Source organism: Cetorhinus maximus, chromosome 6 (genome assembly GCF_964194155.1).
Source record: "Cetorhinus maximus chromosome 6, sCetMax3.hap1.1, whole genome shotgun sequence".
In the NCBI taxonomy this organism is placed as follows: Eukaryota; Metazoa; Chordata; class Chondrichthyes; order Lamniformes; family Cetorhinidae; genus Cetorhinus; species Cetorhinus maximus.
In genome coordinates this window covers 93,756,505-93,771,893 of record NC_135884.1, presented here as the reverse complement: position 1 = coordinate 93,771,893, position 15,389 = coordinate 93,756,505, and the positions used below count along the sequence as shown (strand labels likewise).

The window sequence follows — 15,389 nt, the reverse complement described above, 5'->3', positions numbered from 1 at the left end:
ATGTGCCCTAGACTTTCTGATTTGTGCACTTGATGAACAAGGCTACATCCTGGCAGCATACATTCAGGAAATTACACATTGAACACAAATTGGCCAATGTAATGCTTTAACGATTGAGATTCACACTCACTCAAAATTACCATGTGTTATCTCCCTGACTCAGAGTGGTTATACTGTAATGTGGTGCCTTTGTTGTTGTAAAGGTTCTCTACCATCTACATATGGTTAAATCTAAATATAAACAAACAGTTTGAAATAGTCAGGGTGCATCTGTGGATATCGAACCAGAGTTAATGCTTCAGGTTGATGACTTTGCATCAGAATTTGAAAACACATTGCTTGTGGCCGAATTAAACATTTGAATGCTTTAGTTAGATTCCAGACTATAGTTCATTACTGGGAAGCTGTTAGTCTAAATATAAACCCCATCGCCCCACGTAGACTCCAGGGTGATCTCCAAGTATCCATTGTTCTATGTGCAAGATTCTGGTGTGCAGGCAAAATAAAAGCTCACAGTGGCCAATCAAGTGGAGGGCACTCTGAGGTACAAAGGGGTCAGAGGGTGAACATTACAGTGGCCTGAGTTTTGAGCATTCAGCGTTGTAAGCTGGGATAGCGTGGCCACACAGTTTGGTAACAGGAGTGTTGGCACATGGCATTTTGTGATGTTTATTTTTCATTCATTCAACAACTGATATACTTTGGCCCAGAATTTTCGATCATAATAACGATGAGGCTGTCAATGCTCACCGTTAGTACTGGCTAAAACTGACAGCCGCTTCTGGCATCTGCACATGCACAGCTAAAAGGAGGAAACCTGGAAGTTGTCAGTGATACCTTGCCCCGCAAAGGCTACGGTGTTGCAGTTTTTGCCAATTGAAACACTACAGAAATCACTGTTAAAGTGTGAGCTTAGACTAATTACCAACTAGTATCGCACTAAAGGCCTATGAAAAACTTGAGTCTTGTTCAATAAGGAGTACTTTAACCAAGATTTTAATGACATACTAAGTCTAATTGCTGAACATCCCTGGTTCTGAAAAATCGTTAAGTGTCATTTCCTAAGAAGCAAATTGTTTGTTGCAGATTTAAGAAATAAGGCTTTTTTTTTAAAAAAAGCTTCTTCCTTAACCCCGTGTGTAAATTTCAATGTTTATTTTGCTTTCTGTATAATGATATAAATGTTATTCATATTTCCTTTTTTTAAGCTTCCAGCTTTGTCATCTGTGGGAATTCTTCAATTTGATTGGTCACTGTACACTCAGGTCCACAGAAGACACCAAATTCAAACTGGCAGTGGAAAAGAGGAAGTCTGTGCTCTGGAGCCCGCAAAAACTTTCAGGGCCGTTTTTCTCAAGGTCAGCAACAAACACTATCCCTTTGCTGCAGACATTAAAATCTGGGGCAATAGATTGATTTTAAGAAACAGTTGGGTATCTACTCCACAGTTCATTAGTGCCCACCTTAATTCCACACTGCAGCTGTGAATCATACAAACCTCTAGGCGAGGCACAACAGTTCTACTATCACTTAATTCAGAAGTACCAATTCAACAATATATCTCCCTCCTCAAAAGACAGTAAATGTGTACACACCAACACTTCCAATAGGAGACTCAGTTCAATAGCTCCACCATAAACAGTTTAAACAATTACAAAGTCACTGGTAAATGCCTTGATACAAGGTTTCAGCCTTGCTCCATCATTCCTGATCTTCAAGATAGCAAGCTTATTCTTCATGGTGTTGTTGGGAGTGTTTTTTGCCTGTGCTTCTTGTAGCTGTGCTGGCTTAGTCCACACTCATTGTCGAAGAGCAGCCACTGTCTCTTTTGTGCACATGTTGTAGCTGTGTAGCTATAGAAGCTAGGTTGTTGCACTTTGGTTAATTTTACTCTTTAGTTTGAAACACCTTTCATTATCACACTTAGATATGCATGTCTCTACCTCCACTAGAGGTCACTAAATCACTTCTCCAGCTCGCCAAAGACACTTCTGGATTTCAACATGGTCTCCAGGCTTTCTCCGATCTCAGGTAGTGATTTAATTACTTCATTTGCTGAGTTTCAGACCATCCTGTGCGCACAGTTCATCATAATATTTCAATACCCAGCAATCCGGGAGCCACTTCACTTCGCGGCACGCCAGAGCTTTGCTTATTACCATTTCTAACATTTTCAGTCACTCCAATCTCAGGTAGGGGTAAGTAATTCAGCATCCTGATGTTTATTTACTTCTGCTGTTTCCAACTTGAGTCTATTGGCACAACCTCATCATTAGCTCCCTTCTGGCAGTGTGGGACTACTGGACCACTTTAACATGTCAGCAAGAAACATTTCCTTGCCTCCTTCACAGGCAATTTTGGAGCGTTGCACATTATTCTCTGCAGTTGCGCAATTCTTTTTCCAAACTTGGTTTCAAATGACTTGTGATCAATTTTCAAAGTAGTACAATGTTAATTTTTCCAGGCACAGTGGCAATGAGTTTGTTTTCAATTTAACCATTATTTTTTCCATTTCTTTTGGGAATGGTGGGAGGGGGGAGGGTGGGGGGTGTCAGTTATCTCAGTTGGCTAGATGGCTACACTGTGCTGCGGAATGACACCAACGGTGCAGGGTCAATCCCTAAGCTGGCTGTGGTAGCTCATGGGGGCCTGCCTCCTTGCCTTGCCCCATGTATGGTGCAGAGTGCCCCTCAAGTTATATAACCACTTGTTTCTCTCTGACAGAAAAGATGCCTATGCTCCCTCATAGACCATGGGTAATTACATTATACACCTGCATGATTTGTGTCCTAATTTTATTTTCTCTGTCTCATAGCCAAACTTATATTTTGTGATACCATTGCTCATTCTATGTAACATCATGTTCTATCTTCAATAGCTCACTGAAGGGCTTACATCTGGGCAAGTCTGGACCTCCTTTATGTAGTTAGTCAATCTAAGGATTCTTTGGATCCTTCATTTGTAGCATCTGGTTAGAGCCCATCCTCAGAGAGTTGAAGGCCCGCATTCTTCCCTTCTTCTTCCTTTAACTTCATGTTATCCTGGTTCACTCTGATTACCTTTTTATTAGCATTGCTTCCCTGGATCCTTCAGTTGCTGTGGTCCTGTTCATCTGTAATCTAGTTTAAAACATCACTATTAGAACAATAATCCCCTCCTGACTTTCTTTTTTAAGTGTCTCGTGTCTTTTGGCATTTCTACAGCTTGCAGCTTCCCTGAAAATACATTGTTGTGGAATCTCTGCAGCTCACAATGTATTTTCGTAACAATCTTGAAATGATAGGCAGCAGATTCTTCAGCTAACAACTCATGCTAAGTTCAATTTTTGAGTTCATATTGATGAATTCTTTCACATTTGCTAGTTCAGCCAGAACATCACCTATGGTTGAAAGTGAGTAGCAATTACTTTTCAGGATACTGTTAAGTGGCTTTCGATTGATGCAGTGTCCTTTCCTTTCATGCCACCATTACTGAAGACATCCCGTCGGTCTGGTATATTAACCAGTACAACTGTTCCATTAATAAACCCATTAATGTGCTTATCTTCAACTTCTTTCACAGCTAAAAATAGCTTTCTATCTGGAAGCAGGACCTTGGGATCAACTTGAACCAAGTAACATACAATTGTTAATTGTGCATTAATTGTACACAGGTAATGGGTATTAACTGAGGATCTACTTGTGCTTATATAAATAGGAGCAAACTGAAACTGTGATAGTGTGGCTAGGAGCTGCATGCTTGTAGTGTATATCTTTGTAAATAAAATTACAAAAGTGTATAAAGATTGGCTCCAGTTTACCTTCACCACTTGACTTTTTGGATTAGAAAATGGTAGCAGAGAAAGGCTGCCGACAGGTGAAGGTTGGAAACCGAATCCCAGGGGGAATTGTGGGAACTGGCAGAAAGCAAGTAGAAATTCTCAGGGTATGGTTACCCTCCAATGTACTCAAAGTCTAAACTATATGACCAGAGGGAGAATGAAGTGGATAAGTGAACAAGGTATAGCTCCCTACCAAAGTATGAATAAGGTATGAACTTAGCATTGTAGCTTCCTACAAGAAATAAAATCAGAAGTAAATGTTTCATCGCCAGAACTTTCAAATGAGCAGCAAGGCATTGATTTTTAAATTCATTCATGGGATGTAGGCATCAGTGGCTAAACCAGCCTACCCCTAATTGCCCTTGAGAAGGTGGTGGTGAGCTGCCTTTTTGAACCACTGCCGTCCATGTGGTATAGGTACACCCACAATGCTGTTAGGGGGGGAGCTCCAGGATTTTGACCCAGCGACAGTGAGGGAATGGTGATGTATTTCCGAGTCAGGATGGGTGACAACCAAGGCTGTAATGAGGTCAGGAGCTGAAAGGCCCTGGCAGAACCCAAACTGAGCGTCAGTGAGCAGGTTATTGCTAAGCAAGTGCTGCTTGATAGCACTGTTGATGACCCTTTCCATCACTTTACTGATGATCGAGAGTAGACTAATAGGGTAATAATTGGCTGGGGATTTGTCTTGCTTGTTGTGTACAGGACATAGCTTGGCAATTTTCCACATAACCGGGTAGATGCCAGTGTTGTAATTGTACTGGAACAGCTTGGCTAGGGTTGTGGCAAGTTCTGGAGCACAAGTCTTCAGTACTATTGCTGAAATATTGTTAGGGCCCATAGCCGTTGCAGTATCCAGTGCCTCAGCCGTTTCTTGATATCACGTGGAGTGAATCGAATTGGCTGGAGACTGGCATCTGTGTTGCAGGGGACCTCTGGAGGAGGCCAAGATGGTTCATCTACTCAGCACCTCTAGCTGAAAATTGTTGCGAATGCTTCAGCCTTGTCTTTTGCACTGATGTGCTGGGCTCCTCCATCATTGAGGATGAGGATATCTGTGGAGCCGCCTCCTCCAGTGAGTTGTTTAATTGTCCACCACCATTCAAGACTGGATGTGGCAGGACTGCACAGCTTAGATCTGATCTATTGGTTGTGGAATCACTAAGCTCTGTCTATCATTTGCTGCTTATGCTGTTTGGCATGCAAGTAGTCCCGTGTCGTCGCATCACCAGGTTGACACCTCATTTTTAGGTATGCCTCGTGCTGCTCCTGGCATGCCCTCCCGCACTCTTCATTGAACCAAGGTTGATCCGCTGGCTTGGTTGTAATGGTAGAGTGGGGGATATGCCGGGCCATGAGGTTACAGATTGTGGTTGAGTACAATTCTGCTGCTGATGGCCCACAGCACTTCCTGGATGCCCAGTCTTGTGTTGCTATATCTGGCCAAAATTTATCCCATTTAGCACAGTGGTAGTGCCACACAACATGATGGAGGGTATCCTCAATGTGAAGATGGGACTTCGTCTCCACAAGGGCTGTGCAGTGGTTACTCCTACTGATACTGTCATGGACAGATGCATCTGCGGCAGGCAGGTTGGTGAGGATGAGATCAAGTAGGTTTTTCCCTCTTGTTGGTTCCTTCAACACCTGCCACAGAGCCAGTCTAGCAGCTATGTCCTTTAGGACTCAGCCAGCTCGGTCTGTGGTGGTGCTGTCGAGCCACTCTTGGTAATGAGCATTGAATATTGTGTGCCTTCAATGCTTCCTCCAAGTGGCGTTCAACATGGAGGAGTATTGATTCATCAGCTGAGGGGGGGTGGTACGTGGTAATCAGAAGGTTTCCTTGCCCATGTTTGATACCATGAGGCTCCCAGGGCAACTCCTTCCTGACAGTCTACCACTGTGCTGCCAGCGCCTCTACTGGGCCTGTCCTGCTGGTGGGGATGGGTAATAGTGGTGTCTGGGACATTGTGTGTAAGATATGATTCCGTGAGTATGACTGTCAGGCTGTTGCTTGAGTCGTCTGTGAGACACATGAAGCCCCCAAATGCAGAGTCAACATGGCTGGGTTTGCCATTGTCGTTTCCAGTGCCTAGGTCAATGCCGGGTGGTCCGTCCGGTTTTAGTCCTTTTTATTGACCTTTTAGAGGTTTGATACAACTAGGCCATTTAAGAGTCAACCACATTACTGCAGATCTGGAGTCACATGTAGGCCAGACCAGGTAAGGACCTTAATTCCTTCCCTTATTAGTGAACCAGGTGGGTTTTTACGACATTAGACTTTTAATTCTAGATTTTTACTGAATTCAAATTCCACCATCTGCCACGGTGGGATTCGAACCCCAGTATCCAGAGCATTCTCTGAATTACCAGTCCAGGAACCATACCACTATGCCACTGTCTTCTCTCCTGATGCCATTAATAATTTTCTAACACTGGTGAGAAACATCAGGTTTTGTTAAGGGAATACAATAACGTCTCAAAGCGAAGAGGCAGGGTTCTTGAAATGACATGATGAAGAGAACTCTGAGCAACAGAATGAAGATAATGATGAATCTGAATAAATTATACCTGGTCACAAGGAGTTTTAGCTTTGTGCTGAAATTGTTAGTCATAGACTTATTTAACTGTACAGTATTAGATATTGCTTGCACTTCAGTATGTGAAGCAGATTGATTACAAGTAGTGAGAATCAATACAAATTAAGGAATATAACAGTGCTATGTGTTTTAAGTTTGGGAATGACAACACCTTGAGGTCACTAAAGAGTGTAGTAATCTCTTGTAAAATAGCTGCAGTAAGCCATGCTATAAGTACTGATGTGGTTTCTAATAAGACACCAGTGCTTTTCAGTCCACTTCTATGAAAAAGACACAAATGAAACTTGACACGGAGCATGATGAGATCATTGATTTTGGAAAGTCAGTGGATCTACCTAGCTCGGGCATTATTGTATTCCCGTAACAAAACCTAATGTTTCTCACCAGTGTTAGAAAATTATTAATGGCATCAGGACGGTTTCTAAGCAACACCCTGACAGTCATACTCATGGAATCATATCTTACACATGATGTCCCACACACCACTATCATCATCCCCACCAGCAGGACAGACCCAGTAGAGCTGCCAGCAGCACAGTGGTAGTCAGTCAGGAAGGAGTTGCCCTCGGAGTTGCCCTCGGAGTTGGGCTGGGAATGAGTAACTCCCCAAAGCCTGTCCACCATCTACAAGGCACAAGTCAGGAGTGTGATGGCATACTCTCCACTTGCCTGGATGACTGCAGCTCCAAAAATACTCAAGAAGCTTGGCACCATCCAGGACAAAACAGCCTGCTTGATTGGCACCCCTTCCATAAACATTCACTCCCTCCACCACTGACGAACAGTGGCAGCTGTGCGTACCATCTACACGATGCACTGCAGAAACTCACCAAGGCTACTTAGGCAGCACCTTTGAGACCCACGGCCGCTACCATCTAGAAGGACAAGTACAGCAGATACATGGGAATACTGTGGAATAGAGCTTTAGTCAGCTAAAGTGTCTAATGTGTTAAAGATCTAAAAGTGCTTATATTGCAGTAAGGAATTGTATAAACTAATCACGCGGGGTATCTTCGAATTGTATAAACTAATCACGCGGGGTATCTTCGAATTGTATAAACTAATCACGCGGGGTATCTTCGAATTGTATAAACTAATCACGCGGGGTATCTTCGAATTGTATAAACTAATCACGCGGGGTATCTTCGAATTGTATAAACTAATCACGCGGGGTATCTTCGAATTGTATAAACTAATCACGCGGGGTATCTTCGAATTGTATAAACTAATCACGCGGGGTATCTTCGAATTGTATAAACTAATCACGCGGGGTATCTTCGAATTGTATAAACTAATCACGCGGGGTATCTTCGAATTGTATAAACTAATCACGCGGGGTATCTTCGAATTGTGTAAACTAATCACGCGGGGTATCTTCGAATTGTGTAAACTAATCACGCGGGGTATCTTCGAATTGTGTAAACTAATCACGTGGGGTATCTTCGAAAAGTTTGTGGTTACAATTGCGTCCTGTTTATGTGCTAGACAAAACAATTCTGTCCTGATTAAATCTGCTGATATGGTAATTTATGTAATCTTTATGTCCTGTCCTAAGGTCACTCTATTCTATCTACATAGCTGTAGTTAAACTGTCTCCTGTCTTATCGTGAAATGTACCATCTGCCTGTAATTGTATTACCACGCTTGTCCTGTGTACATGCTAACAATGACATAACAGTGATTACCTGATGTACAGACCTTATATGGTATGAACTTCCTGTTATGAGCTGTATAAACAACGCTGGATTCTCTGTTTGGGGAGTTAGGCTGACTAGGAAACGCATGTGGGGTCCTGAGCAGCCTACTCCCAAGCATGCTTGAATAAATATAGTTTTGCTACTAACAAGTCAGTGCTCTCATAGTTGTGTCACGATTCGACAATACCACCACCTGGAATTTGCCCTCCAAGTAACTCACCAATTTGACTTGGAAATATATCGCCATTCCTTCACTGTAGCTAGGTCAAAATCCTGGAACTCCCTCCCTGTGGATGTGCCTACACCATAGGGACTGCAGCAGTTCAAGAAGGCAGCTCACCACCACCTTTTCAAGGGCAATTAGGGATGGGCAATAAATGCTGGCCTAGTCAGTGAAGCCCACATCCCATGAATGAATAAAAAACGGAAATGAGAATCAGCAAGGGGAAAAAACTAATTGTCTTAAAGTTACAGCCAATTTGCTCAAAAGTTAAAAGTCCTGCTTTAAAATGCAGGCATAGTTGATGAAGAGTATAAGAGGCTAATGGAACAGATTAGTGAAAAATCTGAAATCTGTATTTTAAGAAAAAATATCAAATGTTGCCTTGCATCTAAAGTCTTCTATTAGCACTTTACTGAGGTAGTTGCCATGCATCTAAAGGCATGGGACAAAGGCAGAAATATTGTCATTCTAGACTTTATCAAACTGGTGACTAGATTTAGTCTTTTTACAATACTTAGTAAGGATGAAACTTATCATTTGATCAGGGATAGTCAGCATGGCTTTGTCAGAGGGAGGTCATGCCTAACAAATTTGATTGAATTTTTTGAGGTGATCAGGTGTGTAGATGGGGGCAGTGCAATTGATGTAGTTTATATGGATTTCAGCAAAGCTTTTGACAAGGTCCCACATGGGAGACTTATAAAGAATGCAAATGCACATGGGATACAAGGTAATTTGATGAGGTGGATTCAAAATTGGCTTAGTTGTAGGAGACAGAGGGTGATGACAGAAGGAGGCTTTAGTGACTGGAAGCCAGTGTCCAGTGGCGTACCACAGGGATCTGTGTTGGGTCCCCTGTTATTCATCATTTATATAAACGACACAGGTGACTGTGGGGGGTAGGATTAGTAAATTTGCAGATGACACAAAGATTGGCCGGGTGGTTAACAGTGAGGTTGAGTGTCTTGGGCTACAGGAAGATATAGACGGGATGGTCAAATGGGCAGATAAGTGGCAGATGGAATTTAACCCTGAAAAGTCTGAGGTGATACACTTTGGTAGGAATAATTTGACAAGGAAGTATTCAATGAACGGCATGACACTAGGAAGTTCTGAGGAACAAAGGGACCTTGGCGTGTGTGTCCATAGATCTCCGAAGGCGGAGGGGTATGTTAGTGGGGTGGTGAAAAAGACATGTGGAACACTTGCCTTTATCAATCGAGGCATAGATTACAAAAGTAGGGAGGTCATGTTGAAGTTGTATAGAACCTTGGTGAGGCCACAGCTGGAGTACTGTGTGGAGTTCTGGTCGCCACATTATAGGAAGGATGTGATTGCACTGGAGGGGGTACAGAGGAGATTCACCAGGATATTGCCTGGGATGAAACATTTAAGTTATGAAGAGAGGTTGGATAGACTTGGGTTGTTTTTGTTGGAGCTGAGAAAACTGAGGGGCGACCTGATCGAGGTGTAGAAGATTATGAGGGGCATGGACAGGGTGGATAGGGAGCAGCTGTTCCCCTTAGTTGAAGGGTCAGTCACGAGGGGACACAAATTCAAGGTGAGGGGCAGGAGGTTTAGGGGGGATGTGAGGAAAAACATTTTTACCCAGAGGGTGGTGACGGTCTGGAATGCACTGCCTGGGAGGGTGGTGGAGGCGGGTTGTCTTTCATCCTTTAAAAAGTACCTAGATGAGCACTTGGCACGTCATAATATTCAAGTGGTCAATGGGTCAAGTGCTGGTAAATGGGGTTAGGTAGGTAGGTCAGGTGTTTCTCACGTGTCAGTGCAGACTCGATGGGCCTCTTCTGCACTGTGTGATTCTGTGATTCGGTATATAAGATCATGTAGAAATGGATAGGGACTAGACCTGAGCCACTAGCTAATTTTTTTAAACTGATAATTGAGGGGAATTTGCCAATGATTTGTTCAGAGACATGGGTGAACACATGAAATTCATGGTCATGAATACTGTAATTGAAAGTCCTTTCAGCAATGGATTTTGTGAAAGGAATCGCGCAGTGATTGATGAAATGCTGCACAAAATTTTAGCTGATCAACCAGACTGCAAGGTGACAATCATCCAGGCATGGTTCATGCAGAGAATTCACTCTGATGGTTGGAAGATTGAGTTCCTACCTACTAGTCTATGTACAATATCCCAAACTGCCTTCAGTTCTGTATAACAGTCCTCCTGCTCTAGAAGGTACCAGCAGTTCGCCTTTTTTTCTGCACGTTTGAATGCTTTGCAAGCAAGTTGACAGGCTTTCATCAGGGCTGAGATACCTGAGAGAAATCAGAGCATACCAAGGCACTGTTTAACCATCTGAAACAGGCTTCAATTCAGGAGATTTAGTACATTATAACAAAAGATCATGGGGAATAGATGTCCTGTTAAGCTAGTACTTATCAAACATAGCAATCAAATTGTTAAGGCTCATTCCTCACGATTAACCAGGGTTAAATCTTGGACTCTGAGCTGCTGATAGAAGCAAACAAAACACCTTGTATTTTAAGTGCTCATGTGTTTTTATGATGAGGGTTCTGAGGTACAGAATGCAGTAGACCTAGAGCTGGATAGTGGTAATGTGAGTCATCTTGACACACACGACATAGTATTTTTTTTATTCATTCATGGGATGTGGGCTTTGCTGGCTAGGCAAGTATTTATTGCCCATCCTAGTTGCCCTTGGGAAGGTGGTGGTGAGCTGCCATCTTGAACCACTGCAGTCCGTGTGGTGTAGGTACACCCACAGTGCTGTTAGGAAGGGAGTTCCAGGATTTTGACCCAGCGACAGTTAAGGACAGCGATATATTTCCAAGCCTGGATGGTGAGTGACTTGGGGGGGAACTTCCAGGTGGTGGTGTGCCAATCTATCTGCTGCCCTTGCCCTTCTAGTTGGTAGTGGTCATGGGTTTGGAAGGTGCTGTCTAAGGAGCCTTGGTGAATTCCTGCAGTGCATCTTGTAGATGGTACACACTGCTGCTACTGTGCGTCGGTGGTGGAGGGAGTGAATATTTGTGGATATGGCCAAAGGCCAATAATCCAGAGTGGGTATTCGGGTGACATACATTCCAGAGAGGTTGAATGAGTGGTGGGATGTGACAATTATGTGATGAGCAAGAGAAGCAACTGGTAAGTTTCAATATTGATTGCATGTCCAGGATGATGGTCAAGAAGGGAAGTCATGGACTGGCAGGATTGGGTGGAAGAGTGGAGAGTAGGAAAGCACACTGCCTGTACTGATAGTGGGTCCAGAAGTGACTCTGGTGTAAGAAAATGATTACTTACTGGGGAAGAGTCTCTAATAGTGCAAAAGGGAGCAGTAGGAGCTCCGACAGCAGACATAAAAATGGAAGGGCAATAATTTAACTAGGTTAGACAATGAAATAAAGGCCAAGAATAGTCTCGGAACAGAACTTCCTATGACCATGAAGTTTTGGTGGCTACCAATAAATGTGAGGATAACCTAATAACAGAGCCAAAACAAAGTGAGTTAGATAGTTGGAGATATTTGGTACCACAATAAACTCTAAGCTAAGGGTCAACCAGCTTTGTCACAAGAGTTTTGTACTAGAAAAAAGGCTAGAAAATGGGACTTGTAAAGTTAAAGCGAGGCTAGTTGCTAGGGGTTTTGAAGAGTGACTTTGTGATACAACTGTTAGAGTGGACTCTCCCAGAGCTTGAACAGTCATTGTAAGTCTTTCTGGCTCCTTTGACTATATATTCATTGGAGCATAGATCAATCGGTATAAAAATTCCAATTCTGCATGCTGATACTTTTCAGAGTGATGTGCTTCTGAAACCACCCAAAGAGGCAACAGATGCAGAAGGAAAACTATGGAGACTAAACAAATGTGTTGATGGCCTGAATGATGCCTCCAGGGTAAGGTATGTTTTGGTGAGATCTGTTTTGCTGAATATAGATTGCGTTCAGCTAAAAGCAGAACATTTTATTAGCATCATAAAGGAAGTAAAGACGACACCATTTCAGGCATCTTGATTTGTCGATCTGTTGATTCCTTATGAGTATTGTGGAATTTGAGAAGCATCTTGTTAATAAGGTTAGAGCAGAATTTAAAACTGGCTGTCAAGCTTGTGGGACTTTCAACTATGTTGGTTTAGATATTAAGTAAAGTAGGTCTAGAATACAGTAATTTCTCACTTAAAGTCCTCGTTGCATTCTTTTAAATTGTGACTTTAAATGAAAAGGCTTTAAGTGAATCAGAGGTTCCCATAGGAATCAATGTATAAACTGGAGCTAGATCTTTTTGGACATTTCTCATCTGGAAAAACTAATCACAAGTTGAAATACTGTACATGTACAGTACTGTACATTCCTAAAAGAAATAACTTGTAAAATAAATCACTAAATATAAAAGATAAATACAGTATAAATTCAAATTAGATAACACTCACCAGTCTGCCTTTCTTCTTAGACAGTCCCTCAGGTTTGAGGATGACTTGCTTCCATTCTGCTTCAATGAAGTCCAATGCACCATCTACAGACACTATCACTTGTGGGGCAGATATTGCTTAGAGGGCCAGGTAGCTGAATTCTTTGGAAGTCTGTGCACTCTCTTCGACGCCCTGACTTCACCTCTGCATGCTCCCAACGAAGTCTCTCGATGTGTTTAGTGCCTTCCCAAATGAAACTGCTGCATTTTGGTCGGTCAGTAGCCAGGGGCTGCCATGAGTCAGTGGGGATATTTGAGCTCTTCTGGAATGGTTTGAGGGCATTCCGAAAGTGTTATAGTAGAGGTGGTGTATTAAGTGATAATGCCTCAATGGTTGGCATATTGAACTGGGAGAGGGCACCGCTATTGGACCGCCTTTCTTGCCACTAGATTTGGAGGATCTTGTGAAGGCACTGCTGATGGTGCTTTGAGGTGCTTGCTGCAGGTTGTCCAGGTGTCAGAAGCATTGGTAGGAGTGCAGGGATCACTGCTGCCCGGTGAGCCATGACCTTAGGATCAGGTTTGAGAACCTGGCCCTCAAATGCTCTTAATCTCAGTCAGCTGAAGGCTGAGCTGGCACATTGGGGGCAATGATGAATTTCGTTGTCTATGTCTGCCTTCATCAAGAAGCAGCTCAGAAGATATGGAGAGTGATCCACATTGTTTAAGATCTCACCGTTGATCTTAATCAATGGGGAGAGGTGTTGTGCTGTGGGAGCTGGTTGGAAGAGGACCTTCATTTTCCAGGTATTTAGTGAAAGGCCCATTTTCTTATATACTTTCTGAGATGAGTGCACATAAAAACGTCTTCTGCATATACAAACTCGATGACTGAAGCTGAAGAGATTTTAGTCTCGAATTGAAGGCAGCGTAGGTTGAACGGACAGATACTGGTGGAATTAATGGGACGAAGGACCAGGATCGTCAACGACCTTGAAAAATTTATCCAAGGACTGTTGGATTGTCTCCTTTTTCTTCTGTCGGTAGATCTCCTTGTAGCAGTTAATGCCATCATTGATCGCACGCTTCACTTTGGCACTGCGCTCTTTGTTTGGGTCATTCTCTGTGATGATTTCCATTGCCTCTTCAATGAGTTGGAAAGCTCTTGACAGTCGTTTTGTTGACAAAACTCGAGGGGGTGGTGTTTCAGTGCCAACTTCCTCTTCAGCTTGTTGACTCTCTAGTTGCATTAAATCTTCACTGGATGATTTCTCTCCATGGGACCCAAGCAGTTTCACCATGTCAGCCTCTTCCACTTCATCAAAGCCAACTTCCCTTGCCAAGGTGATAATTTCATGCTGAACTTCAGGGACAGTGTCATGTGATCCTTTGTGGTTGCTGGCACACTCGGTCTTCCCCTCTTTGGAGATATATGTTCTCTGTGGCATACGCTTCCAGGAAAGCCCTACCTCGTCAAAGTTAAAGACTTGTTTTGGTGAGTAGCCAACTTCTTCAATAATTCTCTTCAATTGGGAAGGAAATTCATCAGCTGCTTCAGTAGCTGCTTCACCGGTCACTTTAATGTTGTGCAAACAGGAACGTTTCTTGAAACGCTCGAACCAACCACGACTAGCACTGAAACTTTCCGACTGTGAACTCTCACCCTGCTCATTCTGTAAGTCATCATACAAGCTTTTAGCTTTTGCTTGGATGACCATCAAACTAAGAGGCACGTTGCGCTGGTTTTGGTCTTTGATCCAGACTTCCAAAAGTCTTTCCATATTTTCCATGATGCTGCTTCTACTCCGACTTATCCTGCCAGCACTGAAAGGTGTAACACTTAGTGCACTTTTTTTGATTTTGTCAGCATAACCACGGATTGTTCTCACTGTCGTAGGAGGTAGTCCAAGTGCTCTGCCAATAGCCACAGCTCGTTCTCCGGCCTCAAAACGTTTCAAAACCTCCAATTTCATTTCTAAAGAGATAGTTTTTCTTGTTTTCTTAGCAGCAGCAGACTCACCACCATCACTTGCTCGACGTTTTTGACTCATGTTTAAGCGTGATTCCAAGGGATTGAAGGACTAAATCACAAGCTTGAAACAATCTCGAACAATTTTAAAATGGCCTCTCTGCCTCCACCCAGAGGATACAAAGTTGAACAAGGCCACACTCAGGGCTCCAAAATTAATCAGAAAATTGCAGAGCCAGATTCCTGGAGGGTAAGTACTGCACCATGCATTTTTCACCCAAACGAGCCCCTGAGCCAAGGAAACTAATTTTACCTGCAGCAAATGCTTCTCTCAACGACTTTAAAATGGCCTCCCTGCCTCACCCAATGCAAAGCTCCACAGCAACCACACCTGGGGCTCCAAAATGAAAAGAGGATTGCAGAGTCAGGAACTGCACCTGTACTGCATAAAAGTGAGCATTCCAGGCTTCAATTTTACCCCTGAAAAAAAGAAAAATACATTGGGTATAGTGTTTCTTCGTGCAGCACTGTACTGCAGAGTTTTCAGTAAAAGCCGTTGCCTAGAACGCGATCGAACATGTCTCCTTGCACTCATTCCAAGATGGCACCAATCAGTTCTTGCGACACTACGCAAGGCCCGGTGCAAAATGATGTTAATGCAAAAGTCACAACGTTCAGCGTG

At 43.1% G+C, this 15,389-nt stretch overlaps 1 protein-coding gene across 8 annotated transcripts in view; it reads right to left on the bottom strand.

Annotated features, from left to right (window-relative positions):
* Positions 1–15,389, bottom strand: part of hsf4 (heat shock transcription factor 4) — a 96,363-nt gene that overhangs the window by 77,039 nt on the left and 3,935 nt on the right. For 4 of the 8 annotated variants that reach the window (XM_078544095.1, XM_078544104.1, XM_078544096.1 and 1 more), the window contains 2 exons: positions 12,761–15,187; positions 10,480–10,626 (listed from right to left, as the gene is read on the bottom strand). The gene's annotated coding sequence lies outside the window, so the exon portion shown is untranslated. The other 4 variants (XM_078544098.1, XM_078544099.1, XM_078544101.1 and 1 more) reach the window with 4 other exon arrangements.